This window comes from Phaenicophaeus curvirostris, chromosome 4, assembly GCF_032191515.1.
Source record: "Phaenicophaeus curvirostris isolate KB17595 chromosome 4, BPBGC_Pcur_1.0, whole genome shotgun sequence".
Taxonomy (NCBI): Eukaryota; Metazoa; Chordata; class Aves; order Cuculiformes; family Cuculidae; genus Phaenicophaeus; species Phaenicophaeus curvirostris.
In genome coordinates, this window is record NC_091395.1 from 77,759,570 (window position 1) to 77,778,806 (window position 19,237).

Here is a 19,237-nt window from a genome sequence, read left to right on the forward strand (position 1 = left end):
ACCTGTCTGAAGTGAAAGAAAGGAAGAGGGGAGACCTCATTGCTTTCTCCAACTCCCTGAAAGGAGGTTGTGGAGAGGAGGGAGCTGGGCTCTTCTCCCAAGTGACAGGGGACAGGACGAGAGGGAATGGCCTCAAGCTCCACCAGGGGAGGTTCAGGCTGGACATTAGGAAAAATATTTTCATGGAAAGGGTGATTGGTCCCTGTCAGAGGCTGCCCAGGGAGGGGGTTGATTCACATTCTCTGGAGGGGTTTAAGGGACGGGTGGACGAGGTGCTGAGGGACATGGTTTAGTGATTGATGGGAATGGTTGGACTCAATGATCCAAAGGGTCTTTTCTAACCTGGTGATTCTATGATTCTATGAAGATACTTTTTGTTTGCCATCTGTCCTGAGCCAAGGCTGCTGCTCACCTTGTTTTCTTTCATGACTTTTTACAAGAGCATAGACTGATAAGGCAAGGGGGAATGGTTTTAAATTGGAAGAAGGAAGACTCAGATTAGACATCAGGATGAAATTCTTCATGAAGAGGGTGGTGAGCCACTGTCCCCGGTTGCCCAAAGGAGTCATGGTTGCCCCATCCCTGGAGGTGTTCAAGGCCAGGTTGGATGGGGATTTGAGTAACCAGATCTAGTGGGAGGTGTCCCTTCTTATGGCAGAGAGGCTGGAACTGGGTGATCTTTAAGGTCCCTTCCAACCCAAGCCATTCTATGATTCTGTGGGTATTAATATGTGTTTGATAATGCAGGCCAGAAAGGAAACCAACCCCATTCTTCAGTCTTTCTTTAAAAAGCAAGAAGAATCAGCTTAGAAGGAACAGATTGGCAGCCTACGTAAACGGTCACGGCAAATCTTTTGTCTCCATGTAGGATAAATTAAACGTGAAGGAGTTAAAGATGATTATACCTCCGTGGAGCCAAGCTTGTCCCTTTCCAGAGCCCCTCAATCTCTTCATCCTCTTCCCAGTGAAAAGGAAAGTGACTGGAAGTGGTGATTTAACCAGGGCTCAGGGCTTATTAGAAGCTTCGGGTTCCTCCCAGGATAGCAGTAACGTCTCAGTCTTAATTAGAGCCCAAGGTGCCATGGGATTATGAGGAGGTGCTGTGGTGATGCAGCTATTGCCTTTGCATGCAGCATAAAACTAAGCCCTCGACTGTGTGTATTCACATCCAAGATCCTCTGCCACGACTGAAATTTATTATCGAGTCGGCATCTGTTATTTGTAGTGGAGCACTGTCTGCCACCTCAGACAAGAGAGTGCCCCAGATGATGGAAGATTTAATGACAGTGAAAGGAAAAAAAATACTGTGTTGTCAAAATGGACAAGTCAGGAGGAGGAAGGAAGTCCCCTCCTCTCTCCTATTTTCATGATAAAGGAATCATAGAACAGTTTGACTTGGAAGGGACTTTGAAGTCCATCCAGATCCAACCCCCTGCTAAGGGCAGGGACACCTCCCACTGCATCAGGTTGCTTAAAGCCCCATCCAACCTGGCCTTGAAGACCTCCAGGGATGGGGCAGCCACTACTTCTCAGGGCAACCTGGGCCAGGGCCTCCCCACCCTCATGGGAAAATGTTTCTTTATCGTATCTCATCTCAATTTCTTCTCTTGCAGCTTAAACATGTTCCCCCTTGTCCGATCCCTGCATTCCCTGATCAAGAGCCTCTCCCCAGCTTTCCCGTAGGCAACAGGCACAGAAATGTGAGGCTAGAGAGGAAGGTCTACTCAACACTCCATGCTTGGGCAGGTTTTCTCAGGAGCTCATTCCGAGCTGAAGTGCTTTTAGGTTGTTGAGTGCTTCAGCTCTTGACACAAATTTATGATTAGAGCCAAATTGCTTGATAGAGCAGGTGATGATATTAATTCAAGATCATCCTTCCCTCACAACACAGTGTGTGATGGACAATCTCTGATGTGGCTGTAATGTCTTAACTGTATTTTTCACATCAGTCCTGCAGAATCCTTATTTTATACAAATACCAAGCAGCGAATGGCTTTAAATCACGGCGAGGTTACTGGAGTTGAAAGCGCTTTGTTCCAAAACTACAGAAAACTGTAGATCAACCCATCAGAAAATTCCCCTTCAAATTTAGAACCCAACCTCTAATTTAGCTCCTCCAGCCTATTTTAAAAGTAGGAAAACAACAGCCTCCTTTTAAAGTAGGAAAACAAACAGTTTACTAAAAACATCAGCCTTTTCTTTTTTTCCTATTTTAGTTTGCAGGCTGCACAGGTCCTGACTCAGCACGGCATTTCTTATGTCTCTTGTAGCACATCCCACCTCTATTTTGATCTTCTCGTGCCTCCATGGAGTTGGGTCCTGGGTAAAGACCAGTGGAATCTTGGTCCTTGTGAAACACTGAGTGAGCAGGAGTAGAAAAGAGGAAAACTTGGATGAAAACTAGCTACATGACGATGAAACATCTGCAATCTTCTTTCTATAGAAGATACAGCTGTGAAGTAGAAGGCAGTGTTGTAACATCACGCCCCTGTGGCAGATCATAGAATCATAGATTTGGGTTGGAAGGCACCGTAAAGCTCATCCAGTTTTAACCCCACTGACATCTGCAGGGACACCTCCCACTGGATCAGGTTGCTCAAAGTCCCATCCAACCTGGCCTTGAACACCTCCAGGGATGGGGCAGCCACAGCTTCCCTGGGTAACCTGGGCCAGGGCCTCCCCACCCTCAGCGTGAAGAATTTCTTACTAATGTGTAGTCTAAATCTCCCTCCTTCCAATTTAAAGCCATCTCCCCTCTTCCTGTCACTGCATGCCCTTGTTAAATGCCCCTCCCCAGCTTTCTGGTACCCCCTTTGGGTATCGGAAGCTGCTCTAAGTTCTCCCCCCAAACCTTCTCTTCTCCAAGCTGAACAACTCTCTCAGCCTGTCCTCATAGCAGAGGTTCTCCAGCCCTTGGATCATCTTTGCGGCCTCCTCTGGACCTGTTCCAACAGTTCCATCTCGCTCCTATGTTGAGAATTCCAAAACTGGACATAGGACTCCAGGTGGGATCTCACAAGAATGGAGTAGAGCAGCAGAATCTCCTTTCTCAAGGTCTTTTCCATCCTGACCTCAAAGGTTTTTTCCAGTCTTAGTGATTCCAGGCTTCTATGAGAGTATTTCTATCAACGTCTTTATTCCTCTTAGCACTTATGGCAAGTCTTGTTCCATACCAGGTGCTTTCTAAACACTTCAGGACATTTCCAGGACTCCAGATGCCTCTTCATGCCCAGAGCAGATGATCTGCATCCAGAACACTTATAAGAGTGAACAGCAGGGTGATCTCAACCATTCTTCATTCCTCCGCTATAATTTACACCTTGTTAAGGCAAAATGAGCAAGAAAACACAGGCACTGACAGTTGACTTGATGGTCTTAGAGGTTTTTCCAACCTTAATGATTGCGTTCTAGATTCAATATCACAAAGCACCTTCTAAGGGTCAGGAGTTGCTTTGTGTCCTGCGTTTGCATCAATGTGGGGATACCCTGAGGGGTAAATAGGATTCAAACAGTAAATAACAACAGCAGCCACCCTCCTGAAACATCTGAACCACTGACATGTAATGTTTATTAACTGCTTTTTCGCTGCTTCAATCTCTCACCCCTTCCTTTCTCCTATGTTAAGCGGCTCTGTAAAAATAGTGTTTTGAGCTAAAAGCATGGGAAAGTCCAAAACCCTCTCTGCATTCCTACTAAAGCACCAGCAGTTCCCACAAATTGGAGATTTCCCTCCCTCCTCCCCATTTTTTCTCCTTGTTATTTTTTTTTTTTTTTTTTTGCATTGGGTAGGAATTGTTAGATTCAGAGCGACCGTGCAGGAATTGGGCTTGGAAAGGAAGGGAGTGGGGAAGGGGGCGGGGGATGGGGGAAGCAGGGTAAAGCAAATGGAAAAAAATACACCACAGTAGTAGCCACAGAATTCTTCTCTGCTCCAGCTTCTCCTTTGAACTGGATCCGCCACCCCCCCTCTTTAATAAGGAACAAATTTTCAGTGCTCTATGGGAAAGTTTGAATGCAACATATTTCTGACAGGTCACTGTCAGTTCACATTAAAGAGGGTTTTTTCCTTTTTTTCCTTGCCCCCCCCTCTTTTCTTCCTTTTCTTTCTTCCTTTTCTTTCTTCCTTTTCTTTCCTCCTTTTCTTTCCTCCTTTTCTTTCCTCCTTTTCTTTCCTCCTTTTCTTTCCTCCTTTTCTTTCCTCCTTCCTTTTTTCTTTTTTATCCTTTTCTTTCTTCCTTCCTTTTTCCTTCCTTTTTTATTTCTTATCCTTTTCTTTCTTCCTTCCTTTTTTCTTCCTTTTCTTTCTTACTCTTTTTTCTTCCTTTTCTTTCTTATTCTCTTTTCTTCCTTTTCTTTCTTATCCTTTTCTTTCTTATCCTTTTCTTTCTTCCTTCCTTTTTCTTTCTTTCTTCCCTTTCTTTCTTCCTTTTCTTTCTTTCTTTCTTTCTTTCTTTCTTTCTTTCTTTCTTTCTTTCTTTCTTTCTTTCTTTCTTTCTTTCTTTTCCTTTTCTTTCTTTTCCTTTTCTTTCTTTTCCTTTTCTTTCTTTTCCTTTTCTTTCTTTTCCTTTTCTTTCTTTTCCTTTTCTTTCTTCCTTTTTGGCTGGAAAGTGGTGTTTAGTTCGGATGCCAACAGGCGCATCGCTGTGGGTAGCAGCATGCAGGGCACTTGGGGTTAATGACGTCCTGCTGATGCCACTTGTTCATGGCTGACAAGCAGTTGTCCCTCACTCTTGCCACATCTCCAGCGCACAGAGGGATCTGAGGAGCTTGGAGCTGAGCTTGGCCCCTGCCTGGCCTCCGAGCTGTGATGCCAGCTCTGCTGCAACTGGAAATAGCTCAGGCCATGTGTCAGAGGACAGGGTGCAAACCCCAGAAAGACCTTGGATGTTCCTGGACAACTCAGCGCTAAATTTACTCCACTGGCAAACTGACAGAGAGCAGCAAAGATCTGGGGAGAGGCAAGAATGTGATATACAGACCTCAACCTAGCTGAGGCAGAGCTGGAGTCTTCTTCATACTAATGAAACCTTCCTCCCTTTTAATGGACCTGCACCTTCAGGGGTCTGAGATGCTTCTTCCCAGCCCTCTCTGACAGAGACACAAACACTTTGTTGAGCTGCAGGTGAAGCTTTGGACACCCTGTGCATCTGGAGCCCCAACGTAGTGTGTTGAAGTAAAGCATCGCATTGACCTTGTTGGACAACCCTCTTGGTCTTCAGCCAGTTTCCTCTACAGCCTGGCTGAGGGTGCTCAAGCCCTGGTTCCTTGCCCAAGCGTAATGATAGTTTTCAGTCCTGGCTTGAGGCAGCATTCTCAGTGCCCAGTGCTGGTTTTCTGGAGGACAGAAGCTGGTGCAGACTGGTACATCTGGAGCTGTTCTGGGAGCAGACAGAGGAAATGCTGTTTAGGGGAAGCCAACAAATTAGAGCAGACCTTTTATCCCAGTCTGTGGTGAAGCTCTGGTGGCTATTGCTGCTGGGGAATGGCTTGGAGCTGCTGTGTTGAAATATGAGGTGCTCTCCTGCATTTCCCTTCCTCCTTCTCTCTGCAGCAGTGGCATTTAGTGGTTCACCAAGCTCTGTCTCCCTCTTATTTCTCTCCATCCTCTTTTTGGAGGTAGAATCCATGGAGTCTGTTTTGCCCCAGTGAAGAAAAACCTTGTGCTATCTCCACTCACCATCATCCTTGTTTTTAAATTCGGCCAGCTGAATTCAGAAATACCTACAGGGAAATATACCGTAAAACAGGTAGGTCATTGCATTCAAAGTTGAAAAGGAGGAAAATGCTAACACAGGTTCGGGACAACTGGATGACCACTGAAGTACAGGTTTTCTAGCATTTGCATTCTTTAAAACCTGTTCTAGATTAATAGGTTTCTATTGCCAATGTTTGGCATTCCTAGATATTTATTAGTTTTCCCTCAAATATTTAGAGGATAGTTAAGAATTATTGAGATTTCATTTTATTGGCATTCCATGACTTAGTTTTATGTATTGAAATATACTACATTTTTCAGGTAGAATAGGAAATCTCACTGGCAAAAAGTTTTTATGACAATAACTGGAACAATCTTTTACACTGAGCAGGATTTGTAAACACTCTTACCTCTAGACATAACTCGTGATAAGTCTTTAGGAATACAGGAAGGATGAAAATGAGGAATAATACTTAAAATCAAAGTTGTTAGATGAATACATACTTGCACTATTGGTCATTTGATTTGGTGATGCTCAGCCAAGATCCCCTTGCAGTGTTATCCCCTGCAGCAACACCTGTGCCCCAGCTTTGCTGCCCTCCCCCAGAGCAGTTGAGGGGTTAATAATTGACAACAGCAATTAATAAGCTGTGTTACTGCTGCCAGGTGATGTCTAACACTGCTCATCTCCCACAGCCTTTGGTCATGCTCTTTTTTTTTTTTGAATAACACGAGCCCTGCAGAGGGTGGTGGGGGGGCAGATGGTGGAATGAGGTCCTTGATGGGCAATCTTAGGTGAGGGTAATTAGCTTCATATGTCTTGCAAGCCACTTCTGAGATCTCAAAGCAGGGTCAAGGGTTCTTGAGGCAGAGACGAGAGGCTGTTCTTGCTAACATTCATTTCCCAGTGGTTTGTCAACAGCTTGTTACACGGCCAGGGCTGACGACTGTTAAAGATTGTGATGGGTGACTCATCGCGTTTGCTTTAATATCCATTTTTATTTAGTATCGCAGTGTCGTGGCTTGACTAATGGGCATAAATCTCTCCTGCTTCCCAGGAGTGGAACACATCAATGCTGGGCACAGGAGGAAAACCAGAAAAGCCTTTTAAAATGAGGTTTGGCCACTGGTGACCCATGGGAGGAACAACGTTCACTTTAGGCTGGTCTTTGGGGTTTCTGCTCATCTTGCTGAGTGGGTTTTGGCTTGACAAAATGTCCCTTCTTTCACTGGCCAAGGTCTCAGGCTTTTCTTAACACAATCTCCTCTGCAGTCTTCTGATGTTCATCGTGATGTCAGTGGTGCGCCCAGGCCAACAAGTGTTAGGACTGGCATCCAAGTGTTCAGCAAAATCTTGTTGATAGCAGGTGTGGGTCATCCAGAGGGATTTGGAGAAGCTGGAGAAGAGGGTCCATGTGAACCGTGTGGGGCTCAACAAAACAAAGTGCAAGGTCCTGCACGTGGGTTGGGGCAATCCTTGCTTTCAATACAGGAGGAGGAGAACTTGGAGGTGCTGATGGATGAAAAGCTGGGCACGAGCTAGCAATGTACCCTCACAGACCAGAAAGCCAACTGTGTCTTGGGTTGCATCCAAAGAAGCATGACCAGCAGGGCAAGGTAGGGGATTTTGTCCCTCTACTCTGCTTTGGTGAGATCCCACCTGGAGTCCTGCATTCGGTTTTGGAGCTCTCAGTATGGGAAGGACATGGAGCTGTTGGAGTGAGTCCAGATGAGGCCACAAAGATCACCACAGGGCTGAAGCCCCTCCTGTATGAGGACCAGGTGAGAGTTGGGGTTGTTCAGCTTGGAGAAGAGAAGGCTCCTCAGAGCACCTGGAGGTGTTCAAGGCCAGTCTGGAAGAAGCTTTGAGCAACTGATTGGGTTAAAGATATTCCTGTTCCTTCAGGGGAGCTTGGAGTAGATGAACTGTGAAGGTCCTTTCCAACCCAAAGCATTCCATGAGTCTGTAAGGTATCTGAGTTTCTGTTGATTCCTGTAGAGCTGAGCAGCTCTGGACTATACTGGATGCTTTTCCTCGCCAGCCAAGCTTGTGCTGGAATCTTTAGGACAAGCTGGGATTAGCTACAATGGAGGACTTTGGGGAAAGGGAGGGAAGCTGGGTGAAGGCAGTTTGATAAAATTAAAATCATTAAAATTACTTTCCAGCCAGCTTCAATTCCAGGGAGCTGAAAGCAGACCCAGGACCTGTGTTTGATAGCAAGGTTTTTGTTCGGTCCTGCATGTCTTCTGCTAGGAGTGACTGATGTGTTTTAGATGGAACCTTTAGCTGGGATGAAAAAGTTTTCTTGGCCTAAGTGTTGCTAATTCACCCTTATCCCCTTGTGGAAACTCATCTCTTCTTCAGATGTGTCCCTTTGTCCATACTCATAGAACCATAGAACCACTAGGTTGAAAAAGACCTTTGGGATCATGAAGTTCAACCTTACTTGTCCACTACTAAACCTGTCCGCTACTAAACCAGATCCCTGAGCACCTCGTCTACCTGCCTTTTAAACCCCTCCAGGGATTGTGACTCCACCACCTCCCTGAGCAGCTTCTGCCAGGGCCTGAGAACCCTTTCCATGAAGATTTTTTTCCTGATGTCCAATCTGAACCTGCTCTGGTGCAACTTGAGGCCATTCCCTCTCATCCTATTGCTTGTCACTTGGGAGAAGAGACCAACACCCACCTCACTCCAACCTCCCTTCAGGCAGTTGTAGACAATGGTGAGGTCTCCCCTTGATCTCCTTTTCTCCAGGCTAAACTCCATGCACTGTTTCCCTTTGCACCCCTAAAATGCTCTGCTGAAGGGAAGGAGATGAAAATAGACCTGCTTTGCTGAGGGAAGGTCATGCAGGGCATCATCTGTCAGCTGTAGGAGGTTGTGTTGAGAACTCTCAACCACCCTCTAAGGGTTAGATCGGTAGAAACTTCTAATGGTCAAAGGTTACGCCCCTGGTCCCTGTCAGGTCACGGAGGGTGTCAGAGACAGGTTCCATAACTCCTGGTTCAGCCAAAGGGGGGTGACCAGATCCCACATGGCCAAGTGGAAACCCCGAGTAGGAAGTCCCAACCCCAAGATGTCTCTTGTTGTAAGTTAGAGTCTCTGTTCTAAGAGGATCCAGGACACTGACCTTGCCCACTTCATGCCCACTAGTCCAGTCTTTTGCTGTTCTTCTGGGCATAGTGGATACCCTGTAGTCAACCAGCCTATATTCTGCTTAAGAGTTGCTCTCAACTCCTTCAGATCTCTCATCTTTACCATGAAACTACTTCACTTCTTTGTCCAAATTGTATTCACTTCCCTGGCTGTCCCTCAGCACCATTTCAAAGGAATTGCACTAATGGAAAGTCATGCAAAAGGTAGTCAAGTAACTCAGTTCTGCTTACAACCTCTGTAAAACTTCTGGTATAATTTGTAGTGGTGTAAATTGTGGTATAAATTGTTCAGCTTTAGCATCTCATAACTAACACGTTCATTAATTCACAGAACTATAGAATGTCTCAAGTTGGAAGCCACCCATCACATCATCAAGTGTTTGTTCCTCGTAGGCCTACCTAGAACTAAGCCACATGGCTTAGAGGATTGTCCAGACACTCCATGAACTCTGACAAGCTGTGACTGAGCCAGGTTTAAAACTGCCTCAGTCCAAATCACAGCAGAAGACAATGTGTTATCAGAACAGAGAGTTCTCCAGCTTTGGCAGGGAGCAGGTTAGTCGTGGCCTCCAGTTCAAGTGGGATATATTCAGTTTCCAAACAGCTGCTGCCTCCCGAGATCTCTATGTGGATCAGATACTTTCCCATCAAAGAGCAGGAGGGTGGGAAAGGGGCATGACGAGGACATTTGTGTCACCTCCTCTAAGCTGCATTAAACAACAACCGCAGGCTGAGGTGAGGTAATTTCCTCAGTGCTTTTTCTCTCCAATCCGTGACTTAGATGACTAAATCCAGTGTTTCAACTGGTGAATGAGTGGAAAGGGGAATAAAAGCTCTGTGAGACAGTGGCAGGTGGCAATACTGATGCTAGAATCTAGATTCCCTTTTTCCTTGTTTGGTGTCTTATGCACCAGATTACACCCCTCGCCTTGTTGACTCCTTGCTCAATGAAATCGTGCTCTCCTGCTCCGTCCTTTCCCTCTAGGCATGAATCAGAGTCCAAGCCCTTGGCTTTGGGACACATCCATGACGATGAGGTAAGTTTCCAGTCTTAGGCACTGACAGAGACGAGCTGGGAAGAATTTGTCTCCATGTGGCTGGAGGATGACTGTGTCCTCCCATGAGGGAGGAAAACTGGAAGCGAGAAAAAGGATCGCCTCTCGGCAGCGCCACGGAAACTCAGCCTTACAGTAGCAAAAGGTCAGGACGCAGTGCAAATGTGGCTAATCCCGCGGTGGCAGGGGAAAGGCTTTATATGGAAGGGTCTTCTCCTCCTCTTCTCAGGAGAAAAGGCTTTCAGAACACCCCGGTGGACCAAGCCAAAATGGGGGATTCTTGACATTTTTCTTGAAGCCCCTCAAGGGAATCCTATCAAAGCAAAAAGTTGGTTTCAGCCTCCTGCTGTTACAAATACCATCTAAAGCAACCTTGGGCTGACCTTAGCTGGTCAGTGACACTGGTCTTTCTCAGAAACCCACAGTCCTAAAAAAGAAGGAGCTGCTTTTTCTCTTTCCTCCCCTCCATCACCCTCTCCCTGTTGAGCGCCAAGCCAGAAATGACAAACAATCTTGCAACCTTCCAAGAAAACAAGGCAGAGCCACCTAGTGTGGAACAATAGAGAAAGATGAAGACACAGCCACAATAGCTGGCTGTGGTTAACCTCAGAGGCTGCAGTTAAACCCAAGGAAATTACAGAAAACCCTTAAACAAATACAATGGCCACGACTGTTTTCTCCCCAGGGGACCCATAAATAGAAGCTAACGCTCCCGGGGAGGGAGGAGGGAAGAGGCGGGTGGCCACTGTTTGTTCTTCTGTGGTTCCGTGTAGGCTAAAGTGGAGATTAGGCTACGAAATCGAAGGCAGCAAGAAAGCAGGCAGTAATGGATTTTGGCACTGGTTCTTACATGAGCTGCTTAAATTCAGGGCGAAAAAAAAAAGCTGCGTTGCTGCATGGTTCAGCGAGGCTTGCATGGACTTGCTTGATCATCTGCAAGTGCGGATTAAGTTCACCTTGAGCCAAGGGTCAGTGACTTTTCAGACTTTCCCAACCTCATTGCCCTCTCTAACTACCTGAAAGGAGGTTGTGGAGAGGAGGGAGCTGAGCTCTTCTCCCAAGTGACAGGGGACAGGACGAGAGGGAATGGCCTCAAGCTCCACCAGGGGAGGGTCAGGCTGGTCATTAGGAAAAAAATTTTCACAGAAAGGCACTGGCAGAGGTTGCCCAGGGAGGGAGTTGATTCACCTTCCCTGGAGGGGTTTAAGGGACGGGTGGACGAGGTGCTAAGGGGCATGGGTTAGTGTTTGATAGGAATGGTTGGACTCGATGATCCGGTGGGTCTCTTCCAACCTGGTTATTCTATGATTCTATGAATCTATTCCTTTTCATCTGAGAGCTGAAATTTAGGTGGTGCCAAAGTAGAACCATGGTTTGAAGTGGGATCTCTGTATGGGAGTATCAGGCTGTTGTGGCTGCATGTGTTTCAGGCCCATAGGGATCTCTGTCTCTTTTTATTCCACGTATCATTATGAGAGCTGCCTCCCTGCAGGGACTTGTGGACAATCAAAGAATGTTTTGGGTTGAAAGGGACTTCAAAGCCCATCCAGTTCCACCCCCCTGCTTCCGTGGGCAGGGACACCTCCCACCGGACCAGGGGCTCCAAGCCCCATCTAACTTGGCCCTGAACACCTCCAGGGATAGGGCAGCCACAGCTTCTCTGGGCAACTTTTATCAGGGCCTCACCACCCTCAGCATCAAGATTTTCTCCTTAATGCCTAATCTAAATCTTCCCCCTTCCAATTAAAAGCCGTTGCCCCTTGTCCTATCACTCCAGGCCCTCGTAAACAATCCCTCCCCAGCTTTCTTGTAGGCTCTTCATGTACTGAGACACTACTCTGTGGTCTCCTCAGAGCCTTTTTGTCTCTAGATATGGTAAATCAGCTTACCAGGGCTATAAAAGCAACCTGTCTGGAGCAACCTCAAGCTCAAAGCATGTCTGAGTCCTCGGATTAGCTGGACTGTAGGCAGCTCAGGTGTTCCACATGGGGATATTATCATTTTAAAGTGCTGGAATGCACAGAGAGGGAAGAGTTTGGCCCAATGAGTGGTTCCTTGAACAGAAGAGCATGGTTGTTACAGGACAGAATGACATCTTATACACTTAGGTGCTGCCATCAAGTCATCTCAGGCTGCAATCACTTGTTAGCAGTTGTCCAGCCCCATTACTTCCATCCCACCCTCCTCTAGTGCAAGCAATTACAGCGGAAATAACAGACATTAATTCTGGTCCTCACAACCCTGAATTCTACAAGGCAAATTCCTCTGGATGGGGTGATGTGGCACTGGATGGGCAGGTCCTAGCTGGATTTTGCTGAGCTTTCAGCTTCACCAGTAGCACGCTCAGTTCCAGACTGGTGCACAATGCACCATCCTACAGGATCGTGTGGATACTGACTCGGTTCTGTGTTCGGTTGCCCAGGGAAATTGTGGCTGGCCCCTCCCTGGAGGTGTTCAAGGCCAGTCTGGATGGGGCCTGGAGCAACTGGATCCAGCAGGAGGTGTCCCTGCCCATGACAGGAGTTGGAACTGGATGGGCTTTGAGGTCCCTTCCAGTCCAAATCATTCCATGATTCTGTGGTGATTCTCACAATAGGTGAGAATTTCTCATTAGCTTTAGGTGGGAGTTGGGAAGACCTCAGGTGAAATGAATTAACGAATTAATGAGGCAAATGATTGGTTGTTTGTTTTCTTTCTTTTTTTTTTTTTTTTTAAAGGAAATATAAGAAGAGAGCAGCTGGGGAGGCTTTCTTTCTTTCTTTCTTTCGGAAGATTTGAGTCAGTGGTGTGACGGCAGCAGCTGAAGGTAGGGGCTGAGGTTTTATATTTGTTCATTTTCACTGTGTGGTAGATTAATGAGATGAGTAACTGGCTCTTATTGTTCTTCTTGAGAAAGTTGGAGATCCTGCTATAAGTCACCCTGTAAACTATAGAGGTGAACACTGGGAAACTGGGTGGCTTTGTGGTCTGGGCCTGATTTCTTTTATTTCTTGTAGAATTAAAAGAAGATTGAAATAGTTTTTCAGTTTTTTCAGTGTTTCCCTGGAAAATGTTGATCTGATGAAACAAAGGCTTTTTTTTTGTGGAGATCTTACACTTGGTCCAGGATGAAGCTGGTTCTTGTGGTGAGATTAGCCAGGATTTGGCACGCTGGTTGGTAGGGTTCAGCTTCCATGTGTGATTCATGTAGTGCAAAGGGTTACAATTGCTCTCCTATCTCATGTGAGCTCCCTAATAACTGACCTATTTGTCCATCTTCCTTCCTGCCCTTCACCTCTGCCATAGATACGAAAAACTTCTGAAGGACACGTAAAGTGGGATAACGTGATCTTCGAGTCGTGGACAAGGAAAGCATTTCCGGCTTAACTTAGCTTTGCCAATAATCCTGCTTGGCTTGGTGCTTTCTCTCTTGTTAATCTTAGTTCTGAATCATCTCAGGGAGGAACTAACTAATGTTTGGCCTGGGATCTCCAAGGAGGTGTCCAAGGCCACATTAATCTAGGTGAGTGATGTAAAGTTCAGGTTTCTGATTCACCCATTGTTCACAAGGTCATGATTAAGCCTTGCAAATGTCACTTATCTTGAAGTCCCTCTGGAGGTGAATCATGACTTCTTGCCTATAACCGCATTTCAAAGATGGCTTGGGTAATGTCCTGCAAAGGCTGAAAGAAGCAAGTAGCAAACACCTCTGATTTCCCGTAACAAAATGTGCAGATTAAGCAAAAGCATCCGTAGTGAGATGACTTTGTGGCACCGTGGTTTTTTTTCACACAATAACAACGTGAAACAGCCTTCAGAGTCTATTTAGAAAAAGTTCAGGCCCATATGACAGGGTGACAGGGGACAGGATGAGAGGGAATGGCCTCAAGCTCTGCCAGGGGAGGTTCAAGCTAGACATTAGGAAAGAATTTTTCACAGAAAGGGTCATTGGGCACTGGCAGAGGCTGCCCAGGGAGGGGGTTGAGTCACCTTCCCTGGAAGGGTTTAAGGGACATGTGGACGAGGTGCTGGGGGACATGGTTTAGTGTTTGACAGGAATGGTTGGACTCGATGATCTGGTGGGTCTCTTCCAACCTGGTGATTCTATGAGTCTATGATTCTATTTCTCTCTCTCTTGCTGATCTCAGTCAATGTTGAAGAGATGTTCCCTCACTCAAATGTAAGGCATCTCTTCTCCACCTCTAGGGTACCCAGCAAACAGCTGAGCTATAGACTTAGACACCACTGTTTATACTGTGGATGAGAAGCTCAATATGAGCTGGCAATGTGAGCTCACAGCCCAGAAAGCAAACATGTCCTGGGCTCCATCCAAGGCAGTGGGACCAGCAGGGCAATGGAGGGGATTCTGCTGCTCTACTCTGCCCTAGTGACACCTCACCTAGAGTCCTGTGCGCAGTTCTGGAGCCCTCAGCACAGAAAGGACATGGATGTATCAGAGTGAGTCTGGAGGAGGCTGCCCCATCCCTGGAGGTGCGCAAGGCCAGGTTGGATGAAGCTTTGAGCAGCTTGATCCAGTGGGAGGTGTCCCTGCCCACGGCAGGGGCGTTGGAGCTGCTTGAGCTTTAAGATCTCTTCCAACCTAAACTATTCCAAGGTTCTATAACTGTTGCTGAAGCATCTTGGGAGCATGAAGAAGGGATTTAAGTTAGTTGGAGATGCCCTGCGAGGCTTGGGAAAGCTGGAAATGTGCTGGTTGTGAGATGGGGAGGGTTGTAGAATATCTAAGGGATTTCTTCTCCAATATCTGAGGGAATATCTTCTCATAAAGTTGCTGAATATCTGTAGATGCTCTGATGTCTGAGGATATGGTGTCTTTTTTAGGGAAAGACGTGTATATTGGGGAACGGAATGGGGAGGAAACCCCTGGTGCTGGTGAGTGTGAATACACTCACTCGGAGGCCCCTTGTCCGCTTAGACTCTGATCAAACCATCTCTCTGCTGATAAAATACTTCAGCTTTGGTCGTGTGCCTCTTGGAAGTTTTGGAACATACAGGCAATGATGCTGTTCACTACCTGGAAACCCCAGGCCTTGGGAGGAGAATAGTTACCTAAAGTTTTGTCTCAAAAAGGTGGCTGGCTGTAAGGATTTCTGCCTTGGGGAGCTGGAGCTAGGAAGGTGGAATAAGAAATTCATTTACATAGCCAAATATTTCCCAGTTATCCAGGCTGCCATGGGACTTCTCTTGCCCTTCTTTAGTGACCCAAAAAGTGTTCTCCACTTTCAAAAGGCTTTTTGGCACTGTTAGAACATTCAAGAAAAAATCTACTGGGAAGGTGGCTTTTATTAACCCTGGTCTTGGATAGGAAAGAACTTTTCTCCTCTTTCTGCCGTTTGCTTAGAGAAAGTCTCTTCTGAGATGCTTCAAAGTCCATGTGCACCTGAATATAATGGGCCATGAACTTTTAAACACCCTTTGGTTAAAGCCTGAGCCCTAATTCACAGCAAAGGGAGTTCAGGAAAGGTTGTCAAGCCAGCATCGTAAAAGCAGGCTGATGAGTCTGTGCATGGCATCACGTCTGCCTGCGTCTGGCTCCTTGGATGGTAAACGCTGGAATAAGTGTGAACACAGCACTGAGTGCCTGAAGCACTTATAAATGCCCAGGCTGCAGCAGGTAGAAGTGTTTATGGCTCTGGGAGATATTTATGGCTCTATTACATCCTCTGTTATTTTGGCCTCGTTGACTTCTTACAAAATCTTTAATGAAGGTTTATATTTTATACTTTCCCTCCTGGCTTGTGCTTGCTTGTAAGTAAGCACGGTGGATGAGAAGCTCAACGTGAGCCAGTAATGTGCACTCGCAGCCCAGAAACCACGCGTGTCCTGGGCTGCATCAAAAAGCAGCGTGGCCAGCAGGGTGAGGGAGGGGATTCTGCCCCTCTGCTCTGCTCTGGTGAGACCCCACCTGGAGTCCTGCATCCAGTTCTGGAGTCCTCGGCACAGAAAGGACATGGAATTATTGGAGAGGGACCACAGGAGGCCAGAAAGATGATTGGAAGGCTGGAACACCTCTTGTATGAGGACAGGCAGAGAGAGTTGGGGTTGTTCAGCCTGGAGATAAAAAGGTTCTGGGGAGACCTGAGAGCACCTTTTCTGTACTTAAAGGGAGTCTACAGGAAAGTTGGGGAGGAGCTCTTGATTGGGAACTGCAGGGATAGGATGAGGTGGGATAGTTTTAAGTGAAAGAGAGGAGATGGAGATGAGATCTTAGGAAGAAATTCTTCACACTGAGGGTGGTGAGGCCCTGGCACAGGCTGCCCAGAGAAGGTGTGGATGCCCCATCGCTGGAGGTGTTCAAGGCCAGGTTGGATGAAGCACTGAGCAACCTGATCGAGTGGGAGGAGGAACAGCCCATCACAGAAAGGGTCATTGGGCACTGGAACAGGCTGCCCAGGGAGGTGGTTGAGTCACCTTCCCTGCAGGTGTTTAAGGCATGGGTGGATGAGGTGCTAAGGGGCATGGTTTAGTGTTTGATAGGAATGGTTGGACTCGATGATCCAGTGGGTCTCTTCCAACCTGGTGATTCTATGATTCTATGATCTTTAGAGTCCCTCCCAACCCAACCCATTCTATGATTCTCAACTTTGTCTTGAGAAGCCCTTATGTTTTGAAATGAGCTTGTCTGAAAGCCATGGGGATGCTCTGGATGTACAATACATGGGGCAGAAGCTTTCTCTGGGGGAGTGGTATGTGGTTTGTACCCGTCACATCAGCTCTGTGTGTTGTCTTTCTTGTTGGCCTTACAAATATCAAACCAAAATGTTTAATGGAAAAAATGCCTCAACAAAATCCCCTAACAACCCTGAAATAGTGAGGAACTGAAACGGGCTGCTAATTGTAGTCTTGACTGCAGGTAGAAGGATCTCTATGTAGGACCACAGTTTCTTTGTACAGGCATGTGTTGCCCCATGTTCTTGTCTCTCTTTAACAGGGCAGACATTGCCTTCTAGAAAAGGTGTCGGCTGGGACTCTGGGGTAGTTGTCCTCAATTTTTTGCCTTGCCATAAGTATTCTGCCCAGGGAGGGGGTTGATTCACCTTCCCTGGAGGGGTTTAAGGGACGGGTGGACGAGGTGCTGAGGGACATGGGTTAGTGATTGATGGGAATGGTTGGACTCGATGATCCAGTGGGTCTCTTCCAACCTGGTGATTCTATGATTCTGGGTAATCTTGAACAAGTCTATCTTTCCTGTGCTTGATTTTCCCTACTTCTAAAAGGAAGAGGTTTGGTGTCCCTTCATGCTTCCAGGTAGTAGTTGTTCTGAGCTTAAATTCACTCAACCCACCCCAGTACCATGTATGAGGAGCATTTGGGGTTGGTTGGAGACAAGCAGACATGGGGAATGCATCTCTCTAGGTTTATCAAAGCTGATGTTGTCTAGTGTGGATCAAGACTAAGCATCTATCATAGATACAGGGGACAGGACAAGAGGAAATGACGTCAAGCTCCACCAGGAGAGGTTCAGGATGGACATTAGGAAGAAGTTTTTCACAGAAAGGGTCATTGGGCACTGGCAGAGATTGCCCAGGGAGGTGGTTGAGTCACCTTCCCTGGAGGGGTATAAGGGATGGGTGGATGAGGTGCTGAGGGACATGGTTTAGTGTTTGATAGGAATGGTTGGACTCGATGATCTGGTGGGTCTCTTCTAACCTGGTTATTCTATGATTCTATGAGGGCTTTGATTCATTCAATGTCACCACAGCCAGGTGAATCCATAGGTACGAATTCGCAGGTGCCCTTTTCTCCTGCTCAGTGGAGGGAGCAGGACAAACACTTGGAGGAGGTGACAAAGTGCAGCGAGGCACGTGCAGTGTGGGCCGAAGTGCTCTCTGAGATGCCTCTTGACTCATTCATGGTGACACGAGCTCTTCGCAATTTGTAAACTCCAGGAGGGTCAAAAGTTGAAGGGCTTTTCTCTTTTGTTTGCCACCTACGTTGCCCTGTTTGGAGGAACGCTTACAGGAATCCTCCCTGGAGGTGCACACCAGGAAAGACAGGCTGCATTGTTCTGGCTGCCGACTCAAAACCAACACAGCTGACATGCATTGCTGCATGGTTCACCAACTCTGAAAGGAAGGAAGACGCTGGTGACTTAATCCTTTGAGCGTCTGCCTTTCATCCCTTGGAAGAGCCGGATATTTTTGCTTCTTGTCATGGTTGTAGGCAAGCAGAGTGCATAGGTTCCTTCAGAGGGTTCAGCCCCACACCTACAAAACTGATAGCCAAAGGGAATGTCTATCCTGCCGGTGTAGGCAGACCTGAACTGCTTCTTCTCTTGTGTGAGTTCCGAGCTAGAAGCACAGGGTGTGCTGTGCCAGGTCTGGATGTGACCTGGCTGTGTTAAACTGGTGCTGTGCTTAACAAATCCCTCCTGAATCCCTGTGGTCCTTTACCTGGGGGTAAAATTTTAACCCCTCCTGGGTGATTGCACCCAGCAGCATATGGACTTAGAGGTGTGGGACCTTATCAGGCTGTGAGTTCTGTATAAGAAAGGAGTGAAACACTTGGAGATCTGGAACAGAAGGCAAGTAGCTTTGCAAGAAGGGAAGCTGGTTCCCAAACTTTGACATAAGGTACAAAGTGTTGGCTCATTCCTTGTTGTTTTACTAGAATCATGGAATCATAGCATGATTTGGGTTGAAAGGGACTTAAATATCATCCAATTCCAACCCCCCTTCTGTGAGCAGGTACACCTCCCACTAGACCAGGTTGTTCAAAATCCCAAGAGAGATTAGACATCAGAAGCACTGTGTGTTCTCAAATGGGACTTGTGGCAGAGTTTGCTGGTGTCCTGCCTCATCCTTTCACCAGCAAAGAAGAAACACCAGCTGCACTGATCTGTGGAAGGGGAAACCCTCAAGCGCAGGCTGGTCTCAACCTGTGCTCCTATAAGCACAAACTCTGAGCCAGAGCCTCCACCCCCGTGTCCGGCCGCTGTCACCCAGAGAGACACGTACAGGGCTGCAGACTCTTCCTCGGGGCAGGGATTACCCAGACTAATGAGTATTTCTCCTCATTTTGAATCTGTTTTATCATGTCCCACCCCTGGCTGTAACTTCAAGCAGCTCAGTCTTTTGCTGATAGAAGGAGGTGTGATTTTTTAGTGGCCAGTTTTGTCTCTGGAGACACTTGTAAATCTTAATGAATGCCCTGAAAAGACACTTCACATCCTGCCCAAAGCTTTTCTTTTCCCCTTCCAGACTTTCAAAGTCATTCTAAAAATGTGGAGAGTCAGCATTGCCTGCCTTTCAATTGTTTCCTGACCTTGTATGTGCAGTACAAACTGTTGGGATGTAGCTCCCAGGTGAAGGTCTCTCAATTCCTCCTG